Below are 14,593 nucleotides of genomic sequence, written 5' to 3' on the forward strand. Positions count from 1 at the left end.
AAGTTATAGCAGCAATCTACCTCACCAAGCAAAGTGAGAAGAATAAGAGCACCACATTGAAGCTGCCCAGCAACACCCGTTGGAGTGGTGTTGCCATCATGTTTGACAGTCTCCTCGAGGGGAAGGAGTCTCTCCAAGAAATGGCCATATCAAAGTCTGCCGAAATGGACAGTCCCATTAAGAGGATCCTCCTGGATGATGTATTTTGGGAGACAGTGGTAAGCAGCCTGGGTATTTGGGTATGCTTTTCATCCAAACGTGAAAATGCTGCCCCCTATCCTAGAGAAGTTAAATGTAATAACTAAATGAGGAAACTCTAAAAAAATATATATTGTCAATCGTCCGGTCTTACCATTAGTAAGAGACTGACAAAAGTTGAGAACTGCTCATTTGCTAGCAAGAGCTTCAGGTGCGGACATGTACTTCTTTGCCATGAATCTTGCCTGTGAGGCAGCACAGGTGCCTAGAGCACCTTAGAAATCAACACAATGCCCCTTGTGGCAAAAGTAATAAAAATGCGTTTAAGTTTAAGTTAATCGTCATGAATCTTGCCCTGGACAAAGAACTGAGATTGATTTCTGCTAGATGGGCCAGCTGCAAAGTCAAAATTGGCTATATCGTAAAAAATGAATGCAAACAAAAAATAGGTTAGGCATTAGGGTTAGCAGTGTGGTTAAGGTTAGGTTTAAAATCAGATTTTATGACTTTGTGGCTGTGCCAGCTAGTGACCACTCTGCAGAGCTAGCTCAAGGGCAATAAATGCCAATTTCCTGAAAATAGATGGTCAGTAGCTAGGTTTCTATCCAATTGGCAACAAACTTTCATGTGAATTTTCTAGAATACACATTAAGAAAATATGCTAATCTTCCCACCAGTGGTGTGTTTGTTACAGATGAAAATCAGTGAGTGATGACAGTGCAACAAAATTTACTTTTTCGCTTAAGTTTTCATATACTGATACAATCTAAAGTTCTATGTGTTTCCATTGCATTTTCAACTCTACTGATTTTGTTTTGTCACAAAAACTGTTGCATTAAATAGCAAATGTGTCTACTCTGGTCTTGGCACCTGCACTCTAGTCAACATCTCACAGATACAGTGCGGGTAGGCTGGTCTACATGATGAGATTACTATGGATAAGAGGAAGAATATTTTTATTTGTCAAATGGCATCGATCATCATGTCACCAGACTACGACCCTCAATATTTATTGGAAAGGAGCGTCAAGATCACCATGCACTTTCACCACCTTGTGAAGTTCATCATAACTTACAGTATATCAATATTTGCTCACAAAGGCGTTTCCACCGCCATTTCTCACATAATTACCAGTGGTATAAAAAGTACCTAATTATCATACTTGAGTAAAAGTAAATATACACTACCATTCAAAAGTTTGGGGTCACTTAGAAATGTCCTTGTTTTTGAAAGAAAAGCAATTTTTTGTAAATGACTGTTGTAGCTGGAAACAGCAGATTTTTTCATGGAATATCTACATAGGCGTACAGAGTCCAATTATCAGCAACCATCACTCCTGTGTTCCGATGGCACGTTGTGTTAGCTAATCCAAGTTCATCATTTTAAAAGGCTAATTGATCATTAGAAAACCCAATTTTTTCACTAACCTTCTCAAAATTCATCAGATGACAGTCCTATAACATCATATTACACAATACATATATTGTTTGTTCGAAAATGTGCATATTTAGCGGCACAAATCGTGGTTATACAATGTGAATACTAGGCAAAATGCAATAATGTCCGGAGAAATCTTGGAGAGGCACCTAATCTAATCAAATAACTGTTCATAAACGTTACTAAAAAATACATGTTGGACAGCAAATTAAAGATAGCTTAGTTCTTAATGCAATCGCCGTGTTAGAATTCTAAAAATAACTTCATTACGACATGCAGCTTACGTTATGGCGAGAGAGCGCCCAAAATCTGGGCGCAAACTAATAGTACACATGTTCGACAGATATATGAAATAACATCATAAATGGGTCCTACTTTTGATGATCTTCCATCAGAATGTTGTACAAGGGGTCCTTTGTCGGGAACAATCGTTGTTTGGTTTTAGAATGGCATTTTTCCCTCTTGAATTAGCAAGCACACTAGCCAAGTGGCGCGAAGCTCTCCTTCCTGAACAAACGCAGAGAACGCAACATGCCTAACCCCCCGAAAAAAATTCAATAATATGATAAAACTATATTGAAAAAACATACTTTACGATGATATGGTCACATTTATCAAATAAAATCAAAGCCGGAGATAGTAGCCGTCTATAACGACAGCTTTTCAGCTGGCAATCCCCGGTTCCTTCTCGCGCCTTCCAGAAAACAGGAAATTGGTGTCACGTCATGCCAAGAGCTCTTATTCGACCTCAGATCAAGCTATACACTCCATTTCTTCTCTCACTGCCTGTTGTCATCTAGTGGAAGGCGTATGAAGTGCATGTATACTAATACATATCAAGCAAATGAATAGGGATGCCCTGGAACAGAGCATCGATTTCAGATTTTCCACTTCCTGTCAGGAAGTTTGCTGCAAAATGAGTTATCTTTTACTCACAGATATAATTCAAACGGTTTTAGAAACTAGAGAGTGTTTTCTATCCAATAGTAATAATAATATGCATATTGTACGAGCAAGAATTGAGTACGAGGCCGTTTGAAATGGGCACCTTTTATCCAAGTTACTCAATACTGCCCCTGCAGCCCAAAGAAGTTAAACTATTTGTGAAATTATGTAATGTGATTTTAACCTCTCTAGGGTACGTGGGAGGCTAATGTCCCACCTGTCCAACGTCCAGTGAAAGTGCAGGGCGCCAAATTCAAACAACAGAAATTCTCAAAACATACATGTATTATACACCATTTTAAAGATAAACTTGTTGTTAATCCCACCACAGGCTTTACGACAAAAGCATACCATGCGATTATGTTAGGTCAGTACCTAGTCACAGAAAAACACAGCCATTTTTCCAGCCAAAGAGAGGAGTCACAAAAAGCAGAAATAGAGATAAAATTATTCACTAACCTTTGATGATCTTCATCAGATGACACTCATAGGACTTCATGTTACACAATACATGTATGTTTTGTTTGATAAAGTTCATATTTATATCCAAAAACCTCAGTTTACATTGGCGCGTTACGTTCAGTAGTTCCAAAACATCCGGTGATTTTGCAGAGAGCCCACATCAATTTACAGAAATACTCATAATAAACATTGCTAAAAGATACAACTGTTATGCATGGAATTTTAGATCCACTTCTCCTTAATGCAACCGCTGTGACAGATTTCAAAAAAGCTTTACGGAAAAAGCACACCATGCAATAATATGAGTACAGCGCTCAGACACAAAATCAAGCCATACAGATATCCGCCATGTTGTGGAGTCAACAGAAGCCAGAAATAGCATTATAAATATTCACTTACCTCTGATGATCTTCATCAGAATGCACTCCCAGGAATCCCAGTTCTACAATAAATGTTTATTTTGTTCGATGAAGTCCATCATTTATGTCCAAATACCTCCTTTTTGTTTGCGCGTTTAGCCCAGTAATCCAAATTAATGAGGCGGGATCATTAGGTCCAGACGAAAAGTAAACAAGTTCCGTTACAGTCCGTAGAAACATGTCAAACGATGTATAGAATCAATCTTTAGGATGTTTTTAACATAAATCTTCAATAATGTTCCAACCGGAGAATTCCTTTGTCTTCAGACATGCAATGGAATGCAAGCTAACTCTCACGTGAACGCGTGTGGTCAGCTCATGCCACTCTGGCAGACCTCTGACTCATTCAGCTCCCATTCCCCCCTCCTTCACAGTAGAAGCCTCAAACAAGGTTCTAAAGACTGTTGACATCTAGTGGAAGCCTTAGGAAGTGCAATATGACCCCATTTCCACTGTATCTTGGATAAGCAAAGAGTTGAAAAACTACAAATTTCCCACTTCCTAGTTGGATTGTTTCTCAGGTTTGTGCCTGCCATATGAGTTCTGTTATACTCACAGACATCATTCAAACAGTTTTAGAAATTTCAGAGTGTTTCCTATCCAAATCTACTAATAATATGCATCTCCTAGTATCTGGGCCGGAGTAGCAGGCAGTTTACTCAGGGCACGCTTTTCGTCTGGACGTGAAAATACTGCCCCCTACCCCAAAGAAGTTAAACTGTTCAATGAAAGGGAATCCAATTCCATTTAAAGTTAACTAAGTCATAGGCCCACCCCATGAGTACAGACATTGATCTGGCGTCATGGGACAGCCTTTTTCTGCTCTTCCGAATATAACCCCCACCTGGAGAATCATCTTCAGACCAGCTTACCTCGATAACCACGAGAGGGCTAAGGTTTCAGACCAGTACCTCATCACAGAGGGAGTTAAGGTTTGAGTAGATTGCTGAATTCTTAACCATACCACGTGGTTAAACTCTGAGACCATCGATCCGACAGAATAAGAGCTACTCTTCGATACTAATTACTAGTCTGCAGCTAGAAATTATGTACCCGTGAATGTGAGGACCGACAACCGCCGAAACATCTATTCTATAACAACATTGCTGAATGTTACTCTGAACTATCCATTCTATCCACAGCAGAGAGAGAGAGAGGGCGGACAAACTCTCCAACAGAAACAAACTTTCCAACAGAGATCACGACGACACACTGAGCGTAAATATATATATTGATTGCAATTATTCCCGAATGAGTGAGCGTTCATGTGCAAAGGATTAGCATTTAAATTCTTATAATTATCAACTATGTAGTGTCTTTCGCACCCTTCTCAGTCCCTTTCTCTACCAAGCCGTTATACCGGTTTAGCCCACTAGGGCACATCCCCTGTCATTTCCTTGTGACCATATCTACTCTGTGTGTGCATTTCTGTGATTATTTAGTTAGTAAATAAATGTTTTAAGACAATTGATGTATGGATGATTCATAGTGAAGAGTGGGTTGGTGCAGATAACCAACAATTTACGACGTTTGGAATGAGACTAACGTGAGGTAAAAAATAATTCATTCATTAGAAGACTAATTGATCAGATATTAAAATATCTGAAAGTTATGTTAGGAAAATTATAACTTTGTAATCTGAATATTTTCCTTGGTGCCCCGACTTCCTAGTTAATTACATTTACATGATTAAGTTAGTTTAATCACGTAATAATAATTACAGAGAATTTATTTGATAAAAATAAGTCTTCAGTTTAATGATGCCAAAGACACGACAGTTGCAAAGAAGTCGCCCCATCCCGGAGTCGCCTCTTCAATGTTGACGTTGAGACTGGTGTTTTGCATTTACAATATTAACAATGTCTACACTGTATTTCTGATCAATTTGATGTTATTTTAATGGACCAAAAAAAAAATGCTTTTCTTTTAAAAACAAGGACCCCAAACTTTTGAACGGCAGTATACCTTAATAGAAAATGAAAGTGACCCAGTAAAATATTACTTGAGTAAGTCTAAAAGAATTTGGTTTTAAATATACATAAGTATCAAATGTAAATGCAATTGCAAAAATATACTTAAGTATCAAAGTATAAATCATTTCACATGCCTTATATTGAGCAAATCAGACAGCACGATTTCCATTTTACTTTTATTTATTTTACGGATAGCCACGGGCACACTCTAACACTCAGACATAATTTAAAAACTAAGCATTTATGTTTAGGGAGTCCGCCAGATCGGAGGCAGCAGAGATGACCGGGGATGTTCTCTTGATAAGTGTGTGAATTGGACAATTTTCCTGTCCTGCTAAGCATTCGAAATGTAAGGAGTACTTTTGGGTGTCAGGGAAAATGTATGAAGTAAAAAGTACATTATTTTCTTTAGGAATGTAGTGGAGTAAAAGTAAAAGTAGTCCAAATATAAATAATAAGGTAAACACACCCCAAAAAACGACTTAAGTAGAACTTTAAAGTATTTTTACACCACATTTCTACACCATAATTACCTCAAAATGTTCTACTGCTTGAGCACATGTTCCTCTTTGCAACAATTTTCCTATCTAAAGCTTTGCCTATATTACCATAAATGACCAGAGATCACAAACGATTTATAATGAGAAGCACATTCATTATTTGTATTGACGTGTGGTCCCGATGTGAGTAGTTGATCACCTGTAAAAGATGAAAAAACGTATAGTACAGTTTGAGTTTGGAGCGATGGCATATGGTTTGGTGCAGAAACCTATTGTTGTGCATCTCCAAGGTAAAACGTTACTCTCCCTAACACGTATAACAGTTCCAACTATGACGTGAACATTGATCGAGAGAATGGGTAAAGCTGTAGAAATGTAAAGGATTAACCTTGTTTTCCTCTGTGATCGAAGAGGGTTCTGTTCATTTCCTGTTCAGAGAATTGACAGGCAAATGAGGCCCATTAGAGCATGGTTTTTCCATTGACGGGTAATGCGGTAGTAGCTTATCCTGGAGGGACGTACCTGTTCAATGTTCAAACCTCTATTGATCTGTGTACTTAAGGTTATTCATGTGGGTTTATCATCTGAGGATGTGTATTTTGAAATTCATGCAATTGAATGTTAATTGAGTACCCTGACGCAAAACTGATTCTCATTGGCTGTTGCATCATGGGTATTTGTATTTAAGCACCTGTCATTTCCTTGTTTGTTGGACAGGACAGGTGGTAATGCTGCCGGGTTACAGTCATATTTGCAGCCTGGGTCTTTTCCTTTGATAGAGCTCTACAAATGTGGATTCAGATTATCTTTGATCAATGACCAGTTTGTTATTTTCTTTCGCAAATATCTGTACGGTTTTGACCGGTGTATTTTGTCAGGCTGCGAATAAAAAGCCTCACTCTGTGCAAGAAAAGTCCATATCTGCCTTTGCCTCCTCGCTGTAAAAATCCAACCACTGGGTCAAACTTCACACTCTTTTAAAATATTATCTGAAAAGTATTGTGGCGCTCCTGCATCTAAATATAAACAGTACCGGCCCCTACTTCAGTCCAAGTCAAACACTGATCATATTTAGAACTCTGATGATTCAAGAACATAAAATGCCATCAAATACGGTCATACCTTTAACGATGAGAAAAAATATTGTGATATGATATTTTGGCCATATCGTCCAGCCCTATACACATCTACCCTCAGGGAGGCTAACAAAGCCCTGGGCTTGAGAGAGAGAGAGGCTTTTCTTCAAACACAACCCTATCTCCTTATGAATAAAAGAGTCCGCTGTAGACATGTCCAGGGGACGAAGACCCCAGGTACCAACATCAGGTAGTAGTCTCAGAGCAATGCAACATGTAGAGAACACAACACAAACCCCTTTTACCACTCCTCTGCATCTCCCCCTCTTTTCTCTCTTCCAACTATCCCCCTCTGTCCATTCCTCCCTCCCTACTTCTGACCAGCTAAATATTTTATCAACTGGCAGAAGAACCTACAACCCCCAAGGCCAGGGGTTCTCTTTTGTTTTTTTTTCCTTTAGAGAGGAAAGAGGGGGGAAGTGAAGGGAGGGAAGGTGGGATGGAGGTTTGTTCACCGACCCTAACCCCAGTGAAGTGCTTGTGATTGGTCACATTGAAGCGGTTCTCTTCTCTTTCTCCGTCTGTCTCTCCCATTCTCCTCCCCTCCTCTCTCGCTCTCTCCATCCGTGTGCATAGCATTGTGTGTGTGTGTGTGGTGTGTGTGTGTGTGTAGCTGCTCGGTTCAGAACTGGATGAACGACCTTGAGCGCAGGGCTGAGTTGCCGTGGCAACGAAGCTTCGCCCAACCAGTAACAGCTGGATGCAACAGCACTCCCTGAATTTTAGCGGGAGTCACCACGTTAATAAAAATGACACTCTCCTCCTCCCCCCTCTTCTTTCTCCTATTTATCCCGCCCTCCCTCCCTCCCACGTATGTAGACCTGTACTCTCAGACAAAAGAAAAGAGCAACTCTGTCCAAATCATTGACTGATTGTCCACCAGTCAGTTAGAGTAGGAGGTAATGCATTGGTTCCCGTGTCTATGAATTGGTTGCATTTTTAAAAAAGACAGATAATCAAATACATAGTCATTAAATGGTAATACATGCCACTTCTTTACCTCGATTAAAATATTCATGGCGAGGAACCGAAATGAGGGAAACGTAGGGGGAAAGTAATTAGGTCATGCATATATTAATGAATATTATTGAGTAACTGAATCATTTACTGTCAATCAAAGCGGTCCTACAGCCCTTGGCCATTAAAATATGTGTCATCATTTAGTGTTGTGAAAGTGTTGCGCTGTTGGTCGGTGGACAGGCAACGCGGATCTAACGGGAGAGTCGAGCTGTAGGGAGCAGGACATGGTGGAGGATGTCACAGAGTTGGTTCCAACCAGCTCCATCTGGAAACCATTCCAGCAGAGCTCGCTAGCTAGCGTCACACACACTCGCACCAGGCAGGCAGGTACACACCCACATGAGACAATGCCATCCCATCCACACACACAGTCGCATACATACGCACGCAAACATGCTTACAAAACACACACGCACAGTGAAATACACACACACATCCCTGCATGTGCAAACACACACAGGCACCCCTCCCAAAACACACACGGATGCACAATACACACTTGCAAAAACACAAACATCATGCACATTCAAACCCCCTTCTCACCTCCCAGTCATTTAAGAGCAGACTTAACTTATTTAGCCGGAGTTCTGCGACTCAGCCTTAAAGGGGATTAAGACTTAGACTGAAATTAATTATGAGTAATGAAAGAGAGAGAGAGGGGAGAGATGGAGTCTGGGATAGAGAGGGAGAGAGAGGCAGAGCAAAAGAGGGAAAGCAAGAGATGGAATCGGTACAAGAGAGGGGGTGGGAAAAGAGAGAGAGAGATACACTTGGCATTCCTCTCACAGGGGAGACAGACAGCTCAGTAAAGATCAGAAACCTGAGGACATGAGGTGTACTGGAGGCACTGGCTGGAAATAAGGAGAAGAGAATCACATACAACAGCCTTTCCAACTGTCCCCTCTACTCCTGTCCAGTCTCTCTCTCTCTCTCTCTCTCTCTCTCTCTCTCTCTCTCTCTCTCTCTCCTCTCTCTCTCCCGCTCTCCTCTCTCTCTCTCTCTCCTCTCTCTCTCTCTCTCCTCTCTCTCTCTCTCTCTCTCTCTCTCTCTCTCCTCTCTCTCTCTCTCTCTCTCTCTCTCTCTCTCTCTCTCCTCTCTCCTCTCTCTTCCTCTCTCTCTCTCTCTCTCTCATCTCTCTCTCTCTCTCTCATCTCTCTCTTCTCTCTCTCTCATCTCTCTCTCTCCCTCTCTCTCTCCTCTCCTCTTCCCCTCTCTCATCTCATCTCCCTCTCTCTCTCTCTCTCTCTCTCTCTCTCTCTCTCTCTCTCCTCTCTCTAGGGGCTTCTTAAGGCACCACATTTTAAACAGCAACGATCGACAAAACAGGCATTTTTGGAAACCAGAAACGATGAGTTGTTAAAGGTAGTTCCTGAACACAGAACTAACAGGCGACACTTAAGTGCATGCTGGTCTGCCTTCCGTGAGCTTTCAAAACCGGTTTACCAGGGAACCTAGTTTCAAAACCACACGCGCACACACACACAACTCCGTCAGCAACCTGACACCTACTGCTTCTGTAAGCCCTAAGCACACACATACCACAACCATTCAAATGGGCAAATATTCAACTGGGCACAGAGACTTTCATTGCGGCTGTGCTCAGATTCTGCATGCAATCTTCTCTGAAACACCCCGTAGTGGTCCAGCCCGTACCAAGCAATCTTCTAACTCAGACCTGATCGCAAGAGCCAGCTGCTAAAATGTCTATCGTACAGAAATGAGTGGCTAGTTCAGGGTTTGTCAGTTTAATGCTGCTCACTTAGGAAGTGAATGACTTGGCAGTGAAGCAACAAGTAGTATTTTCTCTTCTGTGCTAGTAGAGAGACAGGAAAATAAGGTCTGCCCTGTCCATAGACCTCAACTTTATACACCACAACTAGATAGAATTAGCTGCAACTGTTGTCAGTCCGTCAGTCTCTGTGTGTGTGTGTCTGTGTGTGCATTGTGCAGCCCAGACTAATCTGTATTGAAGCAATAAGGCATGAGGGGGTGTGATATATGGCCAATATACCACGTCTGTCAGCCAATCAGCATTCAGGGCCCGGACCACCCAGTTTAACTGAATGCTGATTGGCTGACAGCCGTGTTATATCAGACCGTATACCACGAGTATGACAAAACATGTATTTGTACTGCCTTAATTACGTTGGTAACCGGTTTATAATAGCAATCAGGCGCCTCAGAGGTTTGTTATATATGGCGTAGTGCCTGACAACAGCCCTTAGCCGTGATATATTGGCCATATACCACACCTCCTCGGGCCTTATTGCTTAATTAGAGGTCCAAGAGACAGGACAACCCAAAAACCTGTCCTTATGGAGAAGGGTACACTGCCTGAAAATACCCCAAACCTCAGGCATCAGGACGGCCACCTCTCTCTGGTTTAGAGAGAGAGACAACACAACAGCTCATCACACTGCAGCTGTGGGAGACAGGGGCACTGTCACACACACCATAGAGCGAGCAAGAGAGAGGCCGACACATACAAACTGAAGAGAAAGAGATGTGATGAACAAACTTGCAGCAAAAAGAGCGGGGGGAAACGGACAAAAAGACAAATAATGAGGTAAAAAATTCCAGCAGGTAGTGTCACGCTGGCATAAAGGGTCGGGAGACAGGCGCAGGAATGCGTAATAGTTTTTTTAATTTTTATTATACCCAAATGACGGCGTGCCGTGTAAAGGCACGGGGACGAAGACCAAACAAACACGTAACAAAACACAGGGTTGAAACCCAAACAAAAGAGCGAAGAGTACCTCGAATAAATAACACAAGAGCACAATCATTAACGCACGGGACGAGACCCGTAATCATCTGCGCAATCCACAATGGCACGAAAGCCAAAACACACAGCACAGGTCTTCACACGAACCAACGGACATTGGAACAGTCATCGACAGGACAATGGTAAACCAAGGGCACACTTATACAATTACTAATCACTGGGAATAGGGGACAGGTGTGCGTAATGAAAGTTCCGGAGGGATCCGTGAGAGGTAGCTCAACCTGAGCCTCTTCCCTGAGGCACTCCAAATACAAACCCCCAACCCAGCCCCTAACCAACACACACACACACTCATCCCCCCCTTGTCTCCTCCCCATCATCCCAGACTAGTGTGGGAGGTCCCCACTGCCTCCCCTGCTTAGCACCCATTGCCTACCCTCCTCCTTCCACCCCTCACCCCCACAGCCAGACCCAGTCACTAACGTCACCCCTGCCCTCTGACCCCCCCTTCTTCTATTTAGCAAACACCATGCATCACTGTCACCCCCCCCATCCAACTACTATCCCCAACCCCCATCCGGGGGCCTATAGGCCCAGCAGCATGTCTATGTCCAGTCTCCCTGCACCACCTCGATTTAGGAGCCCTCTGTAAGCCAGCGTGGAGGGGAGAGGTGGGGCAAGGGTGTGAGTGTGTGACTGCGAGGGTGTGAGCGTGTGTCTGTTAATTGAAGGTTTGGCCACAGAGAGACATCACTCTAAGATCTGCCAGCGGGGCGCTGGGGAACAAGACGTTGTCTGCCCGTCCGCCACACCCTCTACTCGGCCCTCTACCCAGGCAACACAGTCACACAGCCAGGTCATCCGGGAACAAAGCCGGAGACACAGAGCTAAATTTAAACTGAGGCTTTTATAATTAACTCAACCTTATTGCCTTGGCCCTGCAACACACCTCATAGACTCCCGCTCTCTTTGACACACGGTGACACTACATTAATAAGCAGAAGAACAATATATAAGATCGCAGAGGTTTCTAAAAGAATTCAAGTAAGAGAACTATGCAACAGGATGGTTATATAAATAGGGAGTGGGGGAGGGTCATAAAAGACAGGACCTTTAGAGTAGATGATGAACTATTTCACACACACACACACACACACACACACACACACACACACACACACACACACACACACACACACACACACACACACACACACACACACACACACACACACACACACACACACGCTGCAGGTTGCAGCAAAATCTAAAATGACACTGACATACATGTGAGACGGGAAATTAAATGAACCACGTTGAGCTCAGGCGGGAGTAAAGGAAACATCGACACTATCTGCACATTGTCTACTGTACCACGGGAGAGCACCGTCTGACTTGCACACCCCACGGCTGTTCCTTACTGGTGCTCGGACCCTTCTCATGTAAACCATAATAACATTTCTGCACAGTGCACACCGCCTAAAAGTATCCATGTGCAGAGGTATGGACTATCACAACCCTTCCCTGTCTCCCCTTCTCTATCAGCGATGGGCTTAATGGACTAAATGACGGAGCAACAATAGGCTACAGTAAATTCACTAGAATATCCTCCCTTCGTCAACATTTGACAACACACACAGACTAGCTACATTTTTTTTTATTTTATTCAATCATTCCTGTTGATTCTTCAAACATTGTGCAACGAACCAGTGGGAGGGGGGAATAATTTGCCGTTTTATATGGAAACTCGTGTTATTCTACACATTTTGCCATGAGACTGAAAGAAAATGTTGCTGTTTTAAAGCTAATTTCCTGCAATTTTACACTTTTTGCCATTGGGCAGAGAGGAGAATATTGCCTTTTTTCAAAGCTAAAATAGGCCATAACTCTGTGTGTTGGCTGTGACAACGGAACTGGATTAAGAGCTGTCTTGTTTGCTAAATGAACAAATGAAACAAACCGTGGCACGGTGCATATAACCATAGAAGCACGGTGACATATGCCTCAATGCAGTCATATTCAGGGCTTACTGGGGGTGTTGCTTTCAGTTCAATATTTTTGGCAGCCCCATCCTGTAAGAGAATTCCTTCCAGTTCCGTTTAATCAAATCGGACTAACCCGGTGCAACGCTTGCTAGGAATTCGATCTGATGATGTTTGCATGTTCAGGTAAAAAGACAGAGCATCCCCTGTTTGGTACACCGACAAGTAAAGAGCAGAACAAATTCAAATAAACTCGTTTTTTGTTGTTGTTGCTCAATCTGATTGGGTGGCCCTGTATCTAACTTGAACATAGACAAGCAACATTTGCAGCTGGCTACAGTGTATCAATAGTAGGATGGGTATCACGTGTAGGCTGCGACGTACCGACATAAACTGACACCATGTACCAAACTCGAGCAGCAATAACAATGTAATAATGGAGCAATACACAGCAAGGCTTCGCTGTAAAGTTACATTTCCTTCGGTGAAGTACACATTCACTAGAGGTGTGTGAGTGAGAGAGAATTAGAGAGAGAGCTAGAGAGAGAGCTAGAGAGAGAGAGAGAGAGAGAGAGCGAGAGAGAGAGCGAGAGAGCGAGAGAGCGATAGAGAGCATTTACATTTGACTTGGTTAGACTTTACCCCTGCGCCGCCGGGCGACACGAACTTACTGAATGAAAGCAACATGTCCTAGGCTAGTTTACGAATCAGAAAATACTATCATTTACGTTGTGTCGTCTGCGCCAAGTGTGCCAGAACATAAACAACACTTTTCTTCCAACCTTGTCCTCTTCGTAAGTTAAAAAATGTGTCCCTTCAAGTTCCAAACTAAAGGACACTTTATTTTCAATTCCTCGGCTATGACCATTAATAGATTCAAAGCCACTATGTCAGACACCATAGGGTACAGCGCGCTATACCTACACCAAAATCCATGACCTTGGCTTGGACCTGGAGTTATACTTTTTCTTTGCTGTCAAAATAAACGGGAATATGCACAGTGCCCGTGTGTGCAGTGCACCAACCTGTATTGTGTTATGAAGAGTGTATAGAGTCTTACTACACATTAGTGGACAACAAAGTCCGTCCAACCAAACGACGGACAATGCCATTCGTGCGTAAAACCGAGCTTGGTATAGAAGGAACGTGTAAAGGGGAAAACGTAGTAAACTCACCAAATCGATGTATCTCTGTGAGCGCACCGATATCTTCTTCGTTTCGCTATTAACTCTCCGCCATCTTCAACGCTGTGTTTGTTTAAATGGGAAACACTCCCGAAGCCCAAGAAGCCAGCTTGTGGCTGAGCGATGGGGTTTCTGGGTAGAGTAGTTTTATTCCCGTCGAACACTGGTATTTTAGCTAGGGCAGACCTCCCGGATACTGACTACAACTACGTACACCCCAAGAGGAGATCTCGAGCTCTGGTGTAGACGGCTGACAGCGACGAAATTAGAGCAGAAAAATGCCATGGTGTTTATTTTTAGTTAACCTGAGGAGCACTTGAAAAGCAAACAGTGACTTGTTGTGTGCAAATGCCTGTAATACCTAATAGGCTGTTCTGCTATCATCTGCTCTAACATGGTCATGGCGGTTTGCAGAAGAGGTGTGGCTTGGACATAATGTCTAAGTAAACTTATAACATTTACAACAGGGATCATCAACCAAATTCAGCCGGTGGCCGATATATTCATGAGCGGATGGTGAGGGGGCCGGAACATAATTGCTAATAATTTGTAGACTGCAAATTGACCGCAAGAAACTCAAACACATATAATATTTCACTAAAACATGATCAT

The 14,593-nt window shown here is 42.6% G+C and overlaps 1 protein-coding gene across 2 annotated transcripts in view; it reads right to left on the reverse strand.

Annotated features, from left to right (window-relative positions):
* Positions 1 to 14,308, reverse strand: part of LOC129830375 (nuclear receptor coactivator 3-like) — a 130,441-nt gene extending 116,133 nt beyond the window's left edge. For both annotated transcript variants that reach the window (XM_055892907.1, XM_055892905.1), the window contains exon 1: positions 13,973 to 14,308. The gene's annotated coding sequence lies outside the window, so the exon portion shown is untranslated. The remainder of the gene's footprint in view (positions 1 to 13,972) is intronic.
* Between the last annotated feature and the right edge of the window lie 285 nt (positions 14,309 to 14,593).

This window comes from Salvelinus fontinalis, chromosome 31, assembly GCF_029448725.1.
Source record: "Salvelinus fontinalis isolate EN_2023a chromosome 31, ASM2944872v1, whole genome shotgun sequence".
Classification (NCBI taxonomy): Eukaryota; Metazoa; Chordata; class Actinopteri; order Salmoniformes; family Salmonidae; genus Salvelinus; species Salvelinus fontinalis.